The sequence below is a fragment of the Lepidochelys kempii genome, chromosome 7, assembly GCF_965140285.1.
Source record: "Lepidochelys kempii isolate rLepKem1 chromosome 7, rLepKem1.hap1, whole genome shotgun sequence".
In the NCBI taxonomy this organism is placed as follows: Eukaryota; Metazoa; Chordata; order Testudines; family Cheloniidae; genus Lepidochelys; species Lepidochelys kempii.
Window position 1 is genome coordinate 42,266,559 of NC_136386.1, and position 20,263 is coordinate 42,286,821.

At 42.5% G+C, this 20,263-nt stretch overlaps 1 pseudogene; it reads right to left on the reverse strand.

Moving 5' to 3' along the window:
* Positions 1–18,199: 18,199 nt before the first annotated feature.
* LOC140915281 (ATP synthase F(0) complex subunit C1, mitochondrial pseudogene) lies at positions 18,200–18,730 on the reverse strand (annotated as a pseudogene).
* Between the last annotated feature and the right edge of the window lie 1,533 nt (positions 18,731–20,263).

Sequence of the window (20,263 nt, forward strand, 5' to 3'; positions counted from 1 at the left end):
AGGTTTGTTTCTAAAATTAATTTGACTTACAGATAATATACGATCTTTTCCTAATTTTCCAGTAGCATCAAAAAAGATACCAACCTTCTTTGGTATATTTACTTTACAAAACTCTGGGCTGTTTATTGCTTATGGCTCTAATCCTCCAGAATTTAAGGATTATTTTAATATTCTGCTGGATGTTAGTTGGCAAGATCACGGTTTCCTTTTCTGTTGAGTGGTAGGATTTGCTTCCTCTGTGCCCCCCCACAGTCCTCTGACATCTCAATAGCTCTTCGTTGTTTTTTTTTTGTTTTTATTTTTTAAATTACTTTTATCAGGTTGATATTCTCTTAATGTGATCAGACACATGCCATCCAGACCTCCCAATGTATTTTCAAATTTTTCCCAGTGTCTCTATATCTGGATTTTATCAATAGCTATTTTTACAAGGTCTTCATTACCTCCCAATTCTCCCTCTTTCTTTTTATTAAGAAATAATGAAGTGACATTCCCACCTCATCAATTTAGTTATTCTTCATTCCCCTCACCATGTATTATTAGAGCTACTTTCTTGTTCTAGTAATATTTTCCATTTGATAGTCATCTTAAAGTCCATCTTATTCCTTTCAACTCTTCAGCACTAAATCACTACACATGTTTACTGCCATCATCTGTCTGAAAACTTTTATTTCTCTCCCCCATTCCAATTTAATTGCATGGTGTTATTTACTCTCAAATTGTTTTGTGGTTCTTCATGGAACCTTATTAACTAACTAACTGCTTCATGGTTTTTTTCCCCCTCTCTTCTTTTTTCCTCCTTTGGAGGAAGTAATGTTTCAGTTCTCTCACCATTCTACATCTTATTTTTCCACACAAATAGATTTTAATAATTCCTCCTATAGTACCCTACCCACTAAGTTTCTTACTGACAAACATTTTTTTCAAATCTAACACTCTTGTACTATTCTATTCTGTATAAGTATTCATCTTTATATTGAATTAAGCTAGTTCATGAACATTGGTCCTGGTTTCCCTATTACTCAGTTATTATTTATGCTATGGTAGTAAGCAGTGATTTTAATCAAGACAGTTTTTGTCATGAAGAGGCTACTGAAGTAGAATCAGCCCAGAAGGTTTAAAGTGTGCAATTTCATGCACAAAAGGGTGCATGCAGAATTAAGAGCAGTGCATAGTTTTATGGTAATTCCACACAGATTAACAGTTGGCTGGCCACCATTATTTTTGTGACATGGTTTCTAGCCATGGCTGTGCTTCCAACCTGCTCCATGACATTAGTAAATTGTTTCAGTTTCCTCATCCATAAAATATGGACAATTTTCATCTTTCTTTATGAACACTTTGAGATCTACAGCTGAAAGGCATTCCAAGTGTTTTGGTTAGGCATGAATATGAACGTATTTAATAAAACTGAAGAGGACTGTTCAATACTTGCCTCATGGCCACTAGTCAGCTTGCTCTCAGTCTTGTTTTTCCTGACTTCCCCGCCTTGACAAAGGCAGAATATATATTTCAGTTGTGTATATTAAATAGATCCATAAGTCAACAAAAAAGATGCAGTATCTTCAATCGTCTAACAAGAGGCAGAAGTGGTCATACTCCTAGGAGGCAAATACATCTTAATCACAGCCCATGTAGTAAGGTCAACCTGACAGGCAGACTGCTGTGTGCCTGAGGGAATTCCCCTCTCTCTATTTCAATTTGTCTTTCATTACAGTTGAATGATGCTAAGCAGTGGAGACGAGATCTAAGCCCTAGTCTACACTAGGGGGGTGGGAAATCTATCTAAGTTATGAAACTTCAGCTACGTGAATAACATACCTGAAGTAGACGTACTTAGATCGACTTACCGTGGTGTTTCCACTGTGGTGAGTCGACTGCTGCTGCTCCCCCGTCTACACCGCCTGCACCTCTCACGGTGCTGGAGTACACGAGTTGATGGGAGAGCGCTTGGGGATCGATTTATTGCATCTAGCCTAGATGTGATAAATCAATCCCCACTGGATCAATTGCCGCCCGCCAATCCAGCGGGTAGTGTAGACAAAGACATGCAGAAAAATCTATGGGTGAGAAAATTAGACTGATTGATCCTAACACTTTGCACACAGCAGTTCTAGATGTGTTATTACTAATGAGTGAATGTGATAGTAAAGAAAGTACACGGACATTGTCCCAGTTATGCTTTATGAAATTTTTGTGTGAGGCAGTTACAAAGTAAATAGGGATACACAAGTGAAGAAAATACAGAAGTACTTTTGAAAGCTAAAGTACACAACAAAATTTGGACACTCCACAAGTCAGCAGTGGATGTTCCTCAGAAATTAATATAGTTTGACAAGATAATCAATGCCTCACTACAGTGACTGGCATTTAATTGTATTCATGTTTTACATCTTGTATTGATTCTTGCAGTCTTTTGCACCAACTGTTAATTTACTGTCTGTGGACCTTAGGACGCTTTTGTTTGAAGAGGCTATTAATACAAACTTTTCTGTTTGTTCTGCATCACCTACAGGTTGCTATACCTATACCCCTTCAATATAGTGTGTGAAACATTGTATGAGGCATGTTGCCAAGCAGATCTCATGGGGAAAGTACTATTGCTGTGCCTGGGAAGGTATGTGTATTATTACAAAGTTGTTCTAAGTGCTTGACACTCTAGTTGCTAAATCAATCTCAACAGCAAGAGCCACAGTTATTTTAATCCAGCAGACACCGTTCAAAAATATAATCTGGAAGCAGTTTATAGGTGACATTTAATTTTGAAAAAATTAGGATCGAGCTATGAAGAGTTCCTGCTGAAAGATTTAGCAAATGGGTAAAAGTACAATATATTAGTGAACTAGGAATAAGTAAGATTGCAATCTGCATAATTCATAATTTGCCTACAGAATAGTGACAACCTCTTCCTACTTTTCAGTAAGGTTTTAAGAGCAGGGTGCTCATTACTTTCACAAAACAAACTGCAGGTTATTTACTAGTGTTTTGTGAAGTGTAAGCATAGCTGTACTATTTTTCTCAGTATTTCACAATAGGTCTTTTAGTGACTATTAAAACTTTCTACTGTACTTTGTATTTATACAGCATTTTTCATCTTGTGATATCACATCCCTATGAGGTAAGGAATTATTTTACATATGGTTGAAAATGAGGCACAGATAAGTTAGATGAATTTCCCAAGGTCAAAACTCACTGGCAGAGCTGAAAACAGAATATGGAAGTCCTAGCTCTCAATCCCGTTTTAACCATTAGATCAAATTCCATTTGAAACACTAATTTCTGCTTTGCAGACACAGAATACTGAAATAGCTGGAGAGCTGCAAGGCTAGAACCCAGTCAATTTGCACAGCTGCATTGAAAAACAAACAAACAAACAAACTTGCTTTACACTGCCCATTTGATGTTGGTGAGCAAACTCCAAAAGAAATGGAGTTTCATGGTCATACTCAGTAAAAAAAAAATTGTGAGAAATCCTTCTGACAGTGTCAAATCACTCAAAGTAAATAAAGGTTTAGGAGAGTGCTCTGGCATTATGCAAATAAAAAACTACAGTAGTTTCTAAAATATCTAAGGTTATGTTTTCACGAAAAAAAAGTTGTGTGTTTTTTAATAGGAGGATAACTAATGTACATCAGCTATCCCCCTGCAAAATCCTAGTGGAGACAAGGCATTTGTAGATTTTACTGTGAGGTAGCTAGGGGTCAAGTCAACGCTATATCTCCTGCCTGTAGCTGATCTCACCTTGCAGTAAAAACTACAGGTGCTTAGTTTCCAATCAGGATTTTACAGTGGGGCAGCTAATGCACTTTAGTTATCCCATGGTACAACGACAAAAAACAAACAAACACCTTTGTCAGTGAAGTAAAAGCCTGAGAGAAAAGATTAAATTATGCAGCTCTGCCAAGTGGTGCACAATTCTGCTTTTCACCTCTAATTCCTAAATCAATCAATTTGCGCATACGGCTTCCAAGAACATTATTGGATTAACAGCACAACCAAGCCTTTATCCATTCACAGGATAAAGTAATACACACTGAAGTGTTAGTATAGCCACTTAATTAGGCTGTAGATTTAACAAAAAATGATAATTATTGAATGGGGACAGTAGTTCTATTTCTGGTTTAGTGATGCTTAGCTTTAGTATTCTTCTCCCAATCTTACACTGGTTCTGTTTCTATTTCTATGGAAGATTTCACATCCTCCTTAGCTAGTATAGGGTGCAAGGAGCAAAAGTTAACTCTTTCCCTTCCCTCTCCCCCACACTTTTTCCCCCAATCATGAGCTTTAAGAATACCTACTGTGAAGTTGGAAAGAGAATGTCTTTGAGGGCAGGCATCTACACCCAGGTTCTGTAGTCTGTGTAAGCCTCCCGGGTTCGTAGGAACTTGTTTTGTTTTAGGCTGGTAGAGACTTGGTCCTACTGAAGAACACTTACAGCTGTTTTATTTTTCATACTCACTCCATCAGTTTACAGATGCATTCAGAAAGTTTTTGAAACTGTTCCTGAATCACAGTGCTGTTCATCTATGCTGGCACATGGCACGCAGAAGCTTCTGTACCTATCCAAGGACTGACAGTGCCTACCTCCCATAAATACTTTGTGGTTATGTCCAGTAATATGCGGACCTTCCTGCAGCTCCCAGGATAACAGCATTACTATTAAAATGGTTAAGGGTCTCTATGATGGGAAGAGCAACCTCACCCCTAAATAAATGTGAGCTAAGAATGCTCAGCATGTCATCAGATTGAGCCCTCAATCCAAAATTCTTTTGAATAGGGATGAGAGGTAATCCAATGAAGAGGCCTCCATGAAGAGGACAAATAGTGAGGGCCTAATTCCGCTTACATCAAAGTCAATGAGATCCTTGACATGGACTTCACTGGAAGAAGGATCTGGCCCTTAGCTTTTAAGGCTGGAGGCAACAGATGTAGTGGAGGACATGTATTACTTTGTTTAATTGCATGCTGAAGTACATACAAGGGCTGCTGTCTTAAATATTGAAAGTGAATAATGTATTAGTAATGGATATGTTAATCAAACATGTGTCTGAACATATTTACTACACTGTGTGCTGCAGCTTAAAAATTAATTCGTACTTCTTGAAAACCATTTTTTGATATCCAGTTTTACCTGTGAATGCCATCTCCCACAGCAAGCATTGCACCTGGAGCTTGAGGCAGTTGAAGAGGTCAAGTAGTTTTAGTATCCACCTACTGAGTGGAAAGTGGAATTCCACAAACAGCTATGCAGTAAGTGGAGTCTTCAGTATATTTAGTCTCCATTTAGGATTAAAATGTAGATGCTTTTACCAGCAACAAGCTACATAATTTGCTATCCTATGGACATATAGGTCACAATGCATTAGCCTCAGCTGTCAAAACTGATGTGTGAATCAAGACATGATAAACTTTAGCAGAGAGCCACATAAGATTGCTTGTTACTTTTATGATGCAAAAAGAAAAGGAGGACTTGTGGCACCTTAGAGACTAACCAATTTATTTGAGCATAAGCTTTTGTGAGCTTATAATTCTTGATATCTGATTTGTGTCCATTTATTCTTTTACGTAGAGACTGTCCAGTTTGACCAATGTACATGGCAGAGGGGCATTGCTGGCACATGATGGCATATATCACATTGGTGGATGTGCAGGTGAACAAGCCTCTGATAGTGTGGCTGATGTTATTAGGCCCTGTGATGGTGTCCCCTGAATAGATATGTGGGCACAGTTGGCAACGGGCTTTGTTGCAAGGAACGCCACTAGCCGTCACCTTCAGCCCCCAACTAAAACCCCTCCAACGCATTATTAAGGATCTACAACCTATCCTGAAGGATGACCCAACACTCTCACAAATCTTGGGAGACAGGCCAGTCCTTGCCTACAGACAGCCCCCCAACCTGAAGCAAATACTCACCAGCAACCACATACCACACAACAGAACCACTAACCCAGGAACCTATCCTTGCAACAAAGCCCGTTGCCAACTGTGCCCACATATCTATTCAGGGGACACCATCACAGGGCCTAATAACATCAGCCACACTATCAGAGGCTCGTTCACCTGCACATCCACCAATGTGATATATGCCATCATGTGCCAGCAATGCCCCTCTGCCATGTACATTGGTCAAACTGGACAGTCTCTACGTAAAAGAATAAATGGACACAAATCAGATGTCAAGAATTATAACATTCATAAACCAGTCGGAGAACACTTCAATCTCTCTGGTCATGCGATTAAAGACATGAAAGTTGCAATATTACAACAGAAAAACTTCAAATCCAGACTCCAGCGAGAGACTGCTGAATTGAAATTCATTTGCAAATTGGATACAATTAACTTAGGCTTGAATAGAGACTGGGAGGGGCTAAGTCATTATGCAAGGTAACCTATTTCCCCTTGTTTTTTCCTACCCCCCCCCCCAGATGTTCTTGTTAAACCCTGGATTTGTACTGGAAATGGCCTACCTTGATTATCATACACATTGTAAGGAGAGTGATCACTTTAGATAAGCTCTTACCAGCAGGAGAGTGGGGTGGGGGGAGGTATTTTTTCATGCTTTGTGTGTATAAAAAGATCTTCTACACTTTCCACAGTATGCATCCGATGAAGTGAGCTGTAGCTCACGAAAGCTTATGCTCAGATAAATTGGTTAGTCTCTAAGGTGCCACAAGTACTCCTTTTCTTTTTGCGAATACAGACTAACACGGCTGTTACTCTGAAACCTTTTATGATGCAGTTTGCTTGGCCAGTCAACTCATTAAATGAGAACGAAATGCTTCTTTCCCCACAAAAAATACAAGCTAGAAAATAATAACTTCTCCCAGCCACTGCCCTGTAACTGATTTCCTCCAACCCCACCAAAGGGGCGAGATATGATCTAGTGGGGAGAGCATGTAACTGGAGTCAGAAGATCTGGACTTCATTCCTGGCTCTACCACCAACTTTCTGAAGTTATTCTGGGAAAACATAGGCCAGGTTTTCTAAGGAGTGCAGCTCCTATTCAGATACCAAATTAAGTTGTCAGATTTTCAGAAAGAGCTCAGCATGCCAGCAGTCTGTAGCCAGATGAAGGTGGAAGCTTCCCTGTAGCTTTGCCTCTTATCAAATAAAGGCAGGACAGGTGTGATGGACACCATCTTGGCAGACAAACTGGGCAATGAGCTAGGGACATCCAAAGCTAAAAGCATGAGCTGCTACATCTTGAGCTAAAACTCTGTAGGTGGGGGCTATATTAACTCATTCTCTGTGGACTGGCATGGCCAGGGGCTGGGGGGGAGGAGAACTACACCTTTAACACATACTCAGAAATGGGTAACACAGGCAGACACTTATTCCCAGGGAAGGCATAGCTGGACTTTTATTTTCATCTAAAAAAGCTCTCATAAGAGGAGAGCTTAACTGCATTTGATCTCTTCATTTCTTGTTTGCAGTGTTGTAGCCATGTTGGTCCCAGGATATTAGAGAGGCAAAGTGTGTGAAGTAATATCTTTTATTGAACCAACTTCTGTTGCTAAAACAGACAAGCTTTCACAGGGATCTCAAAAACTTGTTCTTTCATCAAGAGAAGTTGGTCCAATAAAAAAAATAGTACCTCACCTACCTTCTCTTTTTGGTGTCTTCAGACATACTTGGGGGCCAATTTTTGACAATATCAGCAGCACAGCTGAAGACATATTACTGCACTAAACCCTAGTCTACTTTTATGTTCAAATACACAAACAGTCACTGCTTCTCTAGACAAGATATTCCAGTTTTGTAAGGCTAAGAAACCCCAAGACCAAGCGAAGCACAGATTCCGTAATTTAACAGCATCCTCTTCCACAGTTGCAGAGGATATAAGAATCCCTGAAGAGGGGGTCCATTGGTGCCTCCAACTCAATGTAAAAGTTAATCCTGACAAATGTCTCCTGGGAAATGTGGTGGTTCATGACAAAATTACAGGCACTGGAGATGGAGCTGAATTTACTAGTACTGTCATTCCGTCTGCCAACTTGAAATTGGACCTTTGTGCAATACACGGATGCAGTCATCTTGTGTGATTAGTTGTGAAATGGAAACCTCTGCCTGTCAAACATTAGTGCACACTGAAACTGTAAGCAGCCATGGGCATCTGACTCAATGTCAGCAAGCCATTGATATCCCAATCAAGAGTAGAGAATAGGATGTTACATACTATGTGTATCAGAGATAGGTAGACGTGAAAAAGCAGAGCACAGGAGTGTTGGTTGTATGCAAGAACTGCTGGATTTTCTACACTGCAGTTGAAAATCATCTACTGAAAATGAAAGTACAGAAAAGCAGAAGGAGCAAGAGAGTGAAAAAGCATTTCCAGTATAGTAGCACTTCTGTGTTACAATTCTTTGCCTTTCTACAGTCCTTCCATCCTAGGATCTCAAAGTGCTTTATAATCATTACTAAACTAAGTCTCAAAAAACCCTCTGGAAATGAGCATTAGCTGCATTTTACAGATGCAGCAACTGGAAAAGCGTGCCTCCTCTGAAAGATTTTGCATCAACTGTCCCACAAAGTAATAGCTGCCCCTATAAACAGCAGTTCCTAGAATGTAAATCCAGTACACAGATAAATGACATAACTACATATGTAACCTTAAGATTGTTACATAATATTCTAGAGCTACTACTTTCAGAAGTGATGAAAATATCACATGGTGTAGCAACAGACTATATTACTTGTGACCAGATTTAAATTATAGCTGGAGGTACCTCACTCTTTGCAGGCATGCATGAAATCTCATGGTTGCAGCTGTAAGACACATGATAGAAAAGAGCTAAAGAATCATTGTGCGTGGGTTAAGAGTAACAATCTGAGTCAGTCAAGACAGCTGTCTTCTTTGAAATGAAACCATCCCTGGCTAGTTTCATGAACAGCAAACTAAAGATACCACTCAGGAAATCACTCATGTTGATCTGGCACATTTAGATTTGTTCCCACTTATTTCTCAAATAATACATGGATAGGAGACCCATTAGCAATGATTCCCTTTGTCCAGATAAGAGGACTAGGACAATGGCAAAAAGGACTGTCTGGTGTAGGCAGTTCAGCAACTGTTTCAAATAGGCAGACCAGTAGATTGAATAGATGTTTTCTGCATGCCGGGATCACTCCTCCAGTATGTGAGGACAAGGTAAGAGACTCCCATTGCAGCTATTGGAAACTTTTAAACAGGACTGATTGATTTCTGTCTTGTCTATGACATGAAAAGGGGTTGTTACATTGCCTCTTTCACATCAATTATGATGCTCAAATGGCTGCTGGCTAATATTTGAGGAGACCTTGTTACAAGGTCATCTCACTCCAACTCTTTTCAGTTGCCATGCCTCAGTCTCCCCTTCTCTACCTCAGTTTTCCCTTGCGGTACACAGTCTCCCTCAGGCCAGTTAAATGCTTTGCTTGATTTCACCCTCTAGCTACATCAAAAGCATTCCCCTCTGGGGATAAATGAGAGTTCAAACCAGACTAAAAATCCCGCACACGCTCTTGAGCTGAGCCCTTTCACTTTGTGGCAGAGGAAAGTGTGGATTTCCTAGGACCCTCCCCAGGGCTTCTAGGACAAAGAGCAGCTGTATATACCAGGCCACACCACTGCAAGCGTGCTAGGCCAGACAGTCCTTTTCCCAAATGCAAGCTTTTAATTCTCCTTGGCATCAGAGCTTAGATATAGTCCTTGGTTACCCGGCTTCTACTACAAACCTGTAGATTTCTAACCTAGACACCACCCCTTCCTAAAGGGATTTTTACCAGGCATTTTCTTAGGCCTCTTTCCAGGTTCTAAACCCTTTCAACCTCTTTCTTGAGAAAAGAAATAGCCACTGCTGTTCTTCAGGTCTTCTTTCCAGGCTTCTTCCTTAGTTACTCTTGAGAGATTCCCAAGCAGGTACTGCTTCTGGTGATCTTACTGAAGGAGTCTTGTAACCCTGTCATCACTCAATCCATATTCAGTCACTTGACCCTGTGGTCAGGTTTTAGTAGGGCCCATGCTTCTAGTTATGGGGGAAGGCAGCACCTCTCTCTTTAAGGGTCAGCTTGCTCGGTTACAGTCATGTCATGGAGGGGACCTGACCATCTGTGATTAAAGATACCATGCCACTTTTGCAAGATTAGGGAGTTAACCCTTGTGCTTATCTGTATTTTAGTCTCAGTTCAACCAGCAGTTTAATTTGAATAAATATTCTTCATTTCCTGTCCTAACCTATAGGCAGTATTACTTGCACTGTGAAACAAGAGTGGTCCACCCCAAGGCTGTCACTATTCATTGGAGGATGTCATAAGGCTGGCCCCAGTGGGCATCAGGCACCCAGCCTTCCTGTGATGGCTCATTCTCCTTAACTGAGCCTACACATTAGGCCGAGGTGTATCTTACCTATTGAATTAACTATCCACTTTGGATCTGGGTTGGCTCATTCTCCTTAACTAGCCCTGTCCCAGGTGGGCTGGATGCCTAATGCCTTGCTGGGGCCAGCTCCTGTGACAGAGAACAAAATGATTTAAGACTCTACATAAAAAGAAAGGGTCTTTGGGATGAAAGAGTGGTTTATGAAAGACAGGACATAAAACTTTGATATACAAATCTAATCCAAAAATATTAGATATGGTAAAGAACTGGTGTTTTCTACTTGTCAGTTGCCGTCAATATACTGTGTAGTGCTTAGGAAGTTTTATAACTCCTGTGAAAACATCCAGACTGAGAATACTATTTTAAAAAGTGACAGCTAGGACATCAAGACTGAATAGTGACATGCAGTAAAGGAGGCATTTCTGCACAAAGGTTCTCACTCAGCAAAGCACTTGCATGCACTTTTAACTACAATGGTGTTGAGGTCCATGGGACTTAAGCAATTATTTCAAGTTAAGCATGTAATTAACAACGTTGCTGAATAGGGATGGATTTAAGCATATGTTTAAGTGCTTTGCTGAATCAGAGGCAAAGCCTCTCTTTTCAGTCACTCATAACTTTGGAAAAATGTAATCTTTTAGGTTGAATCACTCTTTGTTGCCAAATTTGACATAGTTTGGCTTAGTTAGTTTGAGTTACAGCAAAAGCTCCCCCCAAAATTGCTTTGTAATTCAGCAGAAGGCCAATGTTCTGCACTGTACTGTGGCAGTCACTAAAAGTAGTGCAGTGTACTGCTTTCAATGCATTAATGTCAGAACCAATATGCATACAACACTTCAATTAGTAGCATATATCCCTGCAACTCAAGGGCAGTTTAAGAATATAAAGATTTATATGAAACTCCACTCCTGGAATATGTGAAATGTAGGTACAAATGCTCTGAGTCTCTCACTGCAAGTCTTCATCCCCCTGTCCTAGTTACTAGAAGAACCCTGTGAAGTAGCTGAAGTAAACAATTATGTTAAGTTAGAGTCCTGGTTGCATAAAAGGGATTTTTCTTAAATTTATGCTGCAAGGATTTTTCAGTCTAAAGGCCTTTGTCATGAGAAATGCCTAAAGAAGATTTCCTGAAAGCCTTGTAGCTGAAATGTTCTTATGAACATTGGCTGGGATTTTCAAAGGAGCCTAATGGAGTTAGCATTCTAATTCAGTGGGATATGAATGCTAGTTGTGTGCCTAATTCCCTTAGGAACTTTTGAAAATCCCAGCTGTACTTTTATGTCATCATGCATATAAGCCAAAGGGATCTGATCACAGGACTGGCATAATCCCAGCTCTGATTGAATCCAACACATTATGCATTTTTGAGACTATCACTCATTCTCTCTGTGCCTCAGTAGTTTTCCCATTCCCAAACAGGGATAATGCTAGTCACTTATCATATAGGTTGTAGAGATTAGTGGATATTGGTACAATATTCTGAACACAGTAAGTGTCAAGAATGATTATAATCCTTCTGGTAGAGTCACATTGGTTTAACAAATCAGGAAAGTTTGCATTTTAGTTTTGAAAAGGTATACATACATTTTCATTAGACAAAAGCCTACAGCCTCAATCAAAGAAAGACATATAATGAAGTAGTGCTTTTTCAGATGGGAACGGAGGCAATACACACTTTCTGCCACCCTCACTGCAAATGTTCAGAAGAAAGGCAAGGTGACAATAATCAATGTCATTTTATAATAAATCAAACTCCCAAGTTTTCTGATATTCAAGGTAAGTTGCTGTGGCACTTGCCATATGATGCCTATTGATTGTAAGAATCCTGTTCCTCCCATGTGTTCACGCTCTCCCATAAAAGGACTGAAATGTTTTGCCACTCCACCTATTATTTTCTTATCTCAATCTCAAAGCTGACATTGTTATAACAAAGTAAATGTAGAGTTCATGAATTGGGCTAGAGAGACAGACTGAAATTCTCTAGGTATTAATACAACGGTACCAGTAATATATGGGCAATAACATGGGAAACTACCCCAAAATAGCATATGCCTAAAAGCAACTCTAGTTTCCAGGTCCACACAATCCTGGCCCTCTTTGCTTAGCAACAGTTGTAGTGGATGCTTTTGTAATATGGATCTTTTCCCTAGTGGATTTGAAATAATGACTGGAAAAGAAAAGTTTGGCCCCATATCACTTTGTCAATCCCATCCTGGACCCCCTATGATGTTTTCCAAATATGGATGTGGAATCCACAGACTAACTTCCTAAGACAGAAACATTATGTTTAAAATGATGGTTACAAAAAGTCAAGACCTTTCTTCCTATGATTAGTTGTCTACATGTTCAGGAAATGTACTTCAGTTTTTCCTTCTGCAATATGAATGAAGTACTGTGGCTAGTTGAAAGGGGACTCGGCCGGGGCTTGTCCCTCTGCAGAGTGGTGGGGCACCACATCGCCTTGCTATACCCTCTCTGCTGGGTTGGGGAATACCCGGTCTGTGGCCCAGACCTTCAGGCAGGGCCCCGCAAGATTACAATTTAAGCCCAGGTCCTGGGTCAGGGCAGGCAGCAAACAAATCGTCACAGGCTCAGGCCCTCAGACAGACTGAGCAAATAGTTCAATATAAGCCCGGGCCCTGGGTCAGGGCAGGGCACCAAACAAACAGCCAGAAGCTCAGGCCCTCAGGCAGGGACTAAGCAAATAGTTCGATATAAGCCCGGGCCCTGGCTTTGAGCGACCAGGGAGAGGGGGACACTGCCACCCGTGAGGACACAGGCCCTCCCACTCCACTGTGTCCCAGCCTGGGGCCATAGCAGTGGGAGAAGACCCGCTGCTGCGTCAGTGGGGATCCTGGCCGCAACACACTGACATTGGTTCTGGCAGTGCTGTAGCCAGACTAAGGTCGGCTGTCCCCAGGCTACTTCCGGACTCCCCCTTGTAGGGTACCTGGGTCAGGGTGGCATCCTCGGAAGGTTCCAGCACCATGGGTTCCTCCAGGTAGCTGGCAAGGGGTAGGCTCGGCAGCTCCTCTGGGTAGCTGGCAACGGGTAGGCTTGGCAGCTCCTCCGTGGCCGGGTCGGCATTGGCCGGGTCGGCCAGTCTTCGGGTCAGCCGCGGATTGCCGGGGTCTCCCAAGCTGGAATCAGGCCACAGGTATCTGGCCTCTCTGGCGGCAGCAGCCCAAGTAAGCTCTGGGGTTGGGCTTTTATAATTCCTGTTCTGCGCCTTGACCTCTGGGGGGTGGGCACAGGATCCACTGGCTCCACCCATTTTGGTGTCTGGGGAGGTTCTTCCCTCTGCGGGGTGGTGGGGCACCACACCGCCTCGCTACACTAGTGCACATTTTTCTATTTCACTCAGAGTCACTTTTAGAATTCATTTTATTTTTTGTTGGTTTAATGTACCAGTCAGTATTTCCTTAAGTCAATTTTTAAGCAAAAAAGCATAGACAAAAGCATTGTCAGGCTACAACATCAATTTTATCTTTCCAAAAGAACAGCACAGAACACCACCTGCCACTTCTATAGCACTTTTTGTCGCTAAGTCTCATATCACTTTACAAAAAGAGCTAAGTTTTATTATCCCCATTTTACAGAGGAGGCAATTGAGGCACAGGGCAATTAAGTGATTTTAAGGTCTCACAGCAAATCAGTGGGACAGCTAGGAATACAGTACTGTTCTTTTGAGTCCTAATCCATTGCTCTACCTATGCTGCCTTTCACGAGGATGGGGATTTCAAGAAAGGTTAAATGGGAGCAGAATTGACACTAATTTTGAGTTAATTTATTCTACAAGTTTCTGTGTGGGCTCACATACCCTTTGTCTTAGGTGAGAGTTTTTGATTAACTTGTTTTAAATGCAGGGTGGTAGTTAAGCTTGTAACAGTTTTCAATATGCAAAATTTGAGCTATATTGGTACATTTTGATTGTTCACAGGTCTGATGGTATTCTCTCTTCCCCCATTAGATAAACACAGTCTTACTATCTGATTTGAATTGTGATTATTTTCATTTACCAGTATAAGAGTTATGCTCCATGAGTAGCTTAAAAGTTTCTTTTCCTGCAGATATTTCTGTCTGTTTACTAGTTGTTTATAAACTAAAAACAGCACTAACAGCTGTTGCTGTGTCAGACTTATTTAACTTGTACTTGAGTTGAGTTATTTGGAAATTTTATTCTCTTCCACTTGATTATATGATAGAGCCCTGTAAATCATTCCAAGTTGCCCATGCATACAGTTACCTGAGTTAATTTTTAACAGCATGTCTTAAGGTCGCTTGTCTTTAAGGATGTTTGTTTCTAGCATAGACGTGAAAAAAATGACTGAATATAATGCTGGTTCAGAGAAGACACTATGAACAAATTTAGTGAAATGTAGTTTGGTTTTGACCATCCATTAAGTGTTCATATTATTTAAATAAGAAGCAGAACACAGTATATGCTTATTTGTTAGTATATGCCTAGGACAAAATACTATTTTTTATCCACTTTCATATGGTAGTGTTTTCGATCATCAACTTTATAATTACCGATTACGTAACTGTTAGCAATTCTGCCCCTGTAGACATCAGCTTTAGAGACCTGTAACTTCTCCAAACAGCTCTAATTCTTTTTGCAAATGGCAGTATATCGAATGTCAGTAGAACATTAAGAAAGCACACCATGTAAGTGGCACTTTAAAAGCAAATAACTTTATTCATAAGGAAAGGCAATTACACAAACCTGTAATTAGTAGTCACAATTGATGGCAGTCTTAAAAGAGCAGACAGTTTCTTTCTTGGAAGAAAAGAAAAGTAAGGTGTAAAGAGTTTCAAGCTATTGTAAAGTTGCCCACAGTAAGTCAGATTTAATAGCAGATTCCATCCTGATCATGTACTTCACAAGAGAATCTTGTTTTCTCCTCCCTATCCCTATCTTTTCTTCCAATAACTAAAGAGAAGATAACTAGATATAATACAGTTTCACAGAAGGTTATGTAACAAACAGTGCAGTAAAGCCACATGAAGATCAACTCCATAGAGGCTGTGCCTCCTGCTAGGAGGCCATTAGTACATTACGGTAATTTATGCTCACTGTCTCACTTTAATGCCATACATGCCTGTATGCTGGTGAAAGCAGATTACTGTAGGCTAAATTATGTAAAAAGTATCACCATCCTGTAGCCTGACAAGAACTATCCAGAATCCCAGTGTATGAAGGCAGAGACCTCTGCATTAAGATGATGCACTGAAGGGCAGAATTTGGAGTCTGGTCCAAACCTTTAGGGAACAAAAAGAGTGTTCTAGCTCTAGCCAATTTGGTTGTTTTGGATAATGGCTGGGACTCGGGAGAAGGTTCTTGTCTCTTCATAAATAATTTTGCCAGCATCTCATAGCTAGCATTGAAAAAAGAATATTGGGCACTAAATGAATAAACTAGGCTATTGCCAGACTAGCAGTATCAAGCTAAGGGTGACTTGCTGGGTGAGAGGTACAACACATCCTTCTTAAGCCTCCTGTAAACATGCACAGTAATGAGGGCAAGTAACCAACAACCTTATGGATTAAAGCACACTGAGAAACCAAGAGTTGTCCTGGACTTCATGCTCTGAATTGCTCCCTAAGCTTCTTCCAGGATGATGGGCAGGCACAAGGAGCTTGAGGCCACTGCAGTATCTGGGGAAGGTGAGGCAACTAAAAATCTATGGAAGTCCTTGGTAGAGTGAGTGGTGTCAGTGGAATATGGTGGGTCAGAAGCAGAAGAAATGGGTATGAGCTAAATTGTGAGGTGTGATACTTCTCCTTTGGGTCCCTGCTGGCAAATATTTGAAGAGCTAGTTTGCTGCAGCAGACAACAAGCAATCTGCCTGCTTTTATGTTAGGTTCCCAAAATGCCTGGAGCAAGCAGAAAGTTGTTATGAGCTCGGGTGAAATGTTGTTATTGGTTGAGTTAAAACCTCATTCAAACAGATGTGAGAACAAGTCCTCTATTTAAGACAGATGTAAGAGACAGTTAAGGGACCACACCTAAAACAAAGCCTAATAGAGTCTGCCCAAAGACTAGCACTATGTGGGCTGAGGGTTCGATTGGGTATTGTGACCAGGTGTGTGGGTGTGAGAGGGAACACAGAGAAACCTGAGGATAGACAAGAATAGAAGTGCAGAGGCAAACAAAGATTGAGAGAGAGAGAGAGAGAGAGAGTGCACAAGCTTTTAGGTCCATTGGCTAAAGAGTCTTGGGGCTGTAAGCTAGGGGCTTCTCTTCACATACAGCAGTACATTAGCACAGCTGTCAGCGTAATTAATCCACTTCCCCGAGAGGCAGTGGCTTTCTTGACAGGAGAAGCTCTGCCACAATTATAGTGCTGTCTACACGGGGGGTTAGGTTGGTATACACACTACTCATCTACTCTTAGGCATTTGGTCAAATCCTATTGTTTCAATCGTTCCAGATTCTCTTAGATGTGAATGACATTATTTTGTTGTGAAAGAACTTAAGTGACTTCCACAAGATGTCCTGGAAGGGGCTGTGGCTTCATTGGTCTCCAGGAAGAGACTAGGGCTTGTCTACACTGGTACTTTACAGTGCTGCAACTTTCTCGCTCAGGGGTGTGAAAAAACACTCCCCCTGAGCACAGCAAGTTTCAGCGCTGTAAAGCACCAGTGTAGACAAGCCCTTTGAGAGATCCAGTTTTAGGTAGGAAGGAAGTGGAAAGTCTAGGCTTAGCCATGTACTGAAATATACAGTAAGCCTACAAGAACAGGTACATGATTAGATAGGATCAGAATGTTAGTTGATATCACAGCTGAGTATGAGTTTTGGGCTAGGAAAGAGAAGGAGTACACTCTCACAGTGGGGGTGAGGCAGAGAATGGTCTGAGTTTCTAGATTTCTAGCAATGCCATGCTGAAGAGAAGCGTTAATAGTGCATACATCACTGCAGGGCTTAGGTCCATGGCAACCAGGGGTGAAAGTAACTTAAAGGATTTACTGGTATGCTGGAGTCGTGAACAGGGGTCAGGGCCTCAACCAGAAGAGGCGTGGCCTTTAAATCCGCGAGCCCTTTAAATCTCAATTTAAAGGGCCCGGGGCTCCGGCTGCTGTAGCAGCGGCTGGGAACCCTGGGCCCTTAAAATCACTGCCAGAGCCCCACGGTAGCTGCCGGGAGCCCTGGGACTCGGGTGGTGATTTAAAGGGCTCAGGGCTCCAGCCACTGCCGGGAGCCCTGGGCCCTTTAATTTTCTGCCTGAGCCCTGGGGCTCCCAGCTGCTGCCACCGCTACCCCAGGGCTCCTGCAGCGGGGCTCTGGTGGCGATTTAAACGGCCCGGGGCTCTGGCCACTGCTGGGAGCCCTGGGCCCTTTAAATTGCTGGCCTGGGGAAGCTGCTCCCTGCCAGTACGGTCAGCCATGTACCGGCTCTTGCTGGTATGCCGTACCATACCATACCGGCTTACTTTCACCTCTGATGGCAACCCAAAGAGTGAACCAATGGGGTATCAAATTGTGAGTATGAAATTTCTTTCAATGAATCAAGCCTTCCTTTGGACACAAACAGTGACTTAGAGATAGTGGAAGAATTCTGGAGGGCCCTAAACACAGCCTGTTAGTTTTCTGTTCAGTATAAGATCTCAATAGGAGCTTGTGCCCCTCACAGTCTCTAAGCAGTGTCTGGACACCAATTCTAATGGAAAAAATAGTGCAATTCCTCTGGCCTGGGAAGAGCAAGAGTTAATGACAACAATGTTCACTGTGACAGGGTCAGGCCAGATGGCTACAGGAGAGTGTTGGGTTTTTTTTGTTTGTTTAGGAGGAAAGCTTTTGTTCAATAATAAATCTGGAATGCTCTGGTAAAGGAGACAGACTCAAAGCGGACAGGACACAGAGTGATGGAAGCCATGGGTTGGCCCAGAGGCTGTCACATAGGAAACAGGATGAGGAATGCCACCATCACACAGAAGCGCACCATGGCCTTGGACAGGGCAAAGCCCAGGCTGACGTAGGAGAAGAGCTGCTGCTTGAGAGAGGGATTCCTGGCATAGCTGATGATCAAGCTGCCAAACACGGTTCCAATACCTGCTCCTGAACCAGCCACCCCAACTGTGGCAGCACCTGCACCAATGAACTTAGAGCAATATCAATATCCCTGGAGGTAGTGCTCGGCTGGAACTCCCGGTGAGCCAGCTGTAGATGGGAAACACCAGAGAGCTGTACAGTCTGAGTCCCAGGCCTGCTCAGTACAGATATGGAAACTGGCCTTTGCAGAGCCCTGGAACAGCAGCGGAACAGAGCTGGAGAAGCAAGGAGAGCCACTGGAGTCTGCATTTTGACTGAGCTGCGGACGGTCACCCCCACGCGAGCCCCTGAGCTGCAGCCCTTTGAGACAGGAGAGCAAGCCCTGCCCCGCCGCTCACCTTAGAAGGCAGATGCATTAGTCCCAGATTAAGCAGGTCCATTTTCCCTGGGTAAGGTAACAGGGGCAGTTCCAGAACAAGAAGGAACTTGCTGGAACAAATTCGCTCAGGCAGCCTAATTAGGACATCTGGAGCCAATTAAGAAGCTGCTAGAAGCAATTAGGGCAGGCTGGCTAATCAGGGCACCTGAGTTTAAAAAGGACTTCACCTCAGTTTGTGGTGTGTGTGTGAGGAGCTGGGAGTAAGAGGTGCTAGGAGTGAGAAGGAGTACAAGCATGATCAGATACCAGGAGGAAGAGCCTGTGGTGAGGATAAAGAAGGTGTTGAGAGGAGGCTATGGGGAAGTAGCCCCAGGAGTTCCAGCTGTTCCAGGAGGCACTCTTGACAGCTGTAGTCCACAGGGCCCTGGGCTGGAACCCGGAGTAGAGGGTAGGCCCGGGTTCCTCCCAACTCCTGATCAGACACAGGAGGAGTTGACCTGGACTGTGGGTTCCACCAGAGGGGAAGATCTCTGGGCTGTTCCCTGACTCACATGGTGGATCAGCAGAGACCATAGGGATTGTTCTCCTTTCTTTTCCCCATGCTGGCCAGTGATGAGGTTAGCTGAGTGACCGGCAGGTTTGAGCCACGAGCAAAAGTGGCCAAGCTGAGGGCTGCCGTGAATCTCTGCGGCAAGCAAATTTGTCAATAAGCGCAGGACCCACCAAGGCAGAGGAGGAACTTTGTCACACCACCCAGACTTTTTCTTTGGTAAGGTCTCCCTCCTATAGTAAGGCCACCTTAAGTTATGATTTTTTCAATATTTGGTACGTCTTATTTTTTTTGCATGTTTAAGGAAAAGTTTAAATAGATTCTCTCACGCTAACCCATCTATATTCATCCCTTCTAGTCAGTTTGCAAAAGTAGGCTGTGCTGAGATCATGCATGTATGTCAGCTCTCAGAAGTTTTGTGTACCTAGCACAGGTAGAACGGGCCATGATCCAAAAGGAATCAGAGAAAGGATACCTCTAGTGTTTGGTAGAGTTGACTACCTTGTTGTGGGGCGTCCCTCTAGTTCACTGGGCCATGAGGGTTGGGAGTGCTGTCACCAGGGAATAGAAAAGGCAGTGGGAAGCCACAACAGGGCCTCATCTAATACAATAGGGATATTCAATCACTAGGATGCAGTTATGTTTTCAAACAGCATTAAGCTCCCAGACAGGGTGATATGGGAGTGTACAGAATGAAGACTTATTGGCAATGAGGTGCCAATGTGGACCTAGGATCAGCTTGAGGGAGAGGAGAGGTCCCAAGAAAAGGGACAGAGCCCTTACTCCTATACAGGAACAGCAAAGCCACAAACCAATGTCTATTAATCTGAAGAGGGGCTGCTAGTGCTCAGCAATGCAGGACAGCATTCAGCTACAATACAGCCAGTTCTCTGTCTACAACAAGAAGCAGGAATGGCAAGGAGTATAATAACACATCGATAAAAATCTGTTGCTACAGGAGAATTTTGCCCTGAAACTCC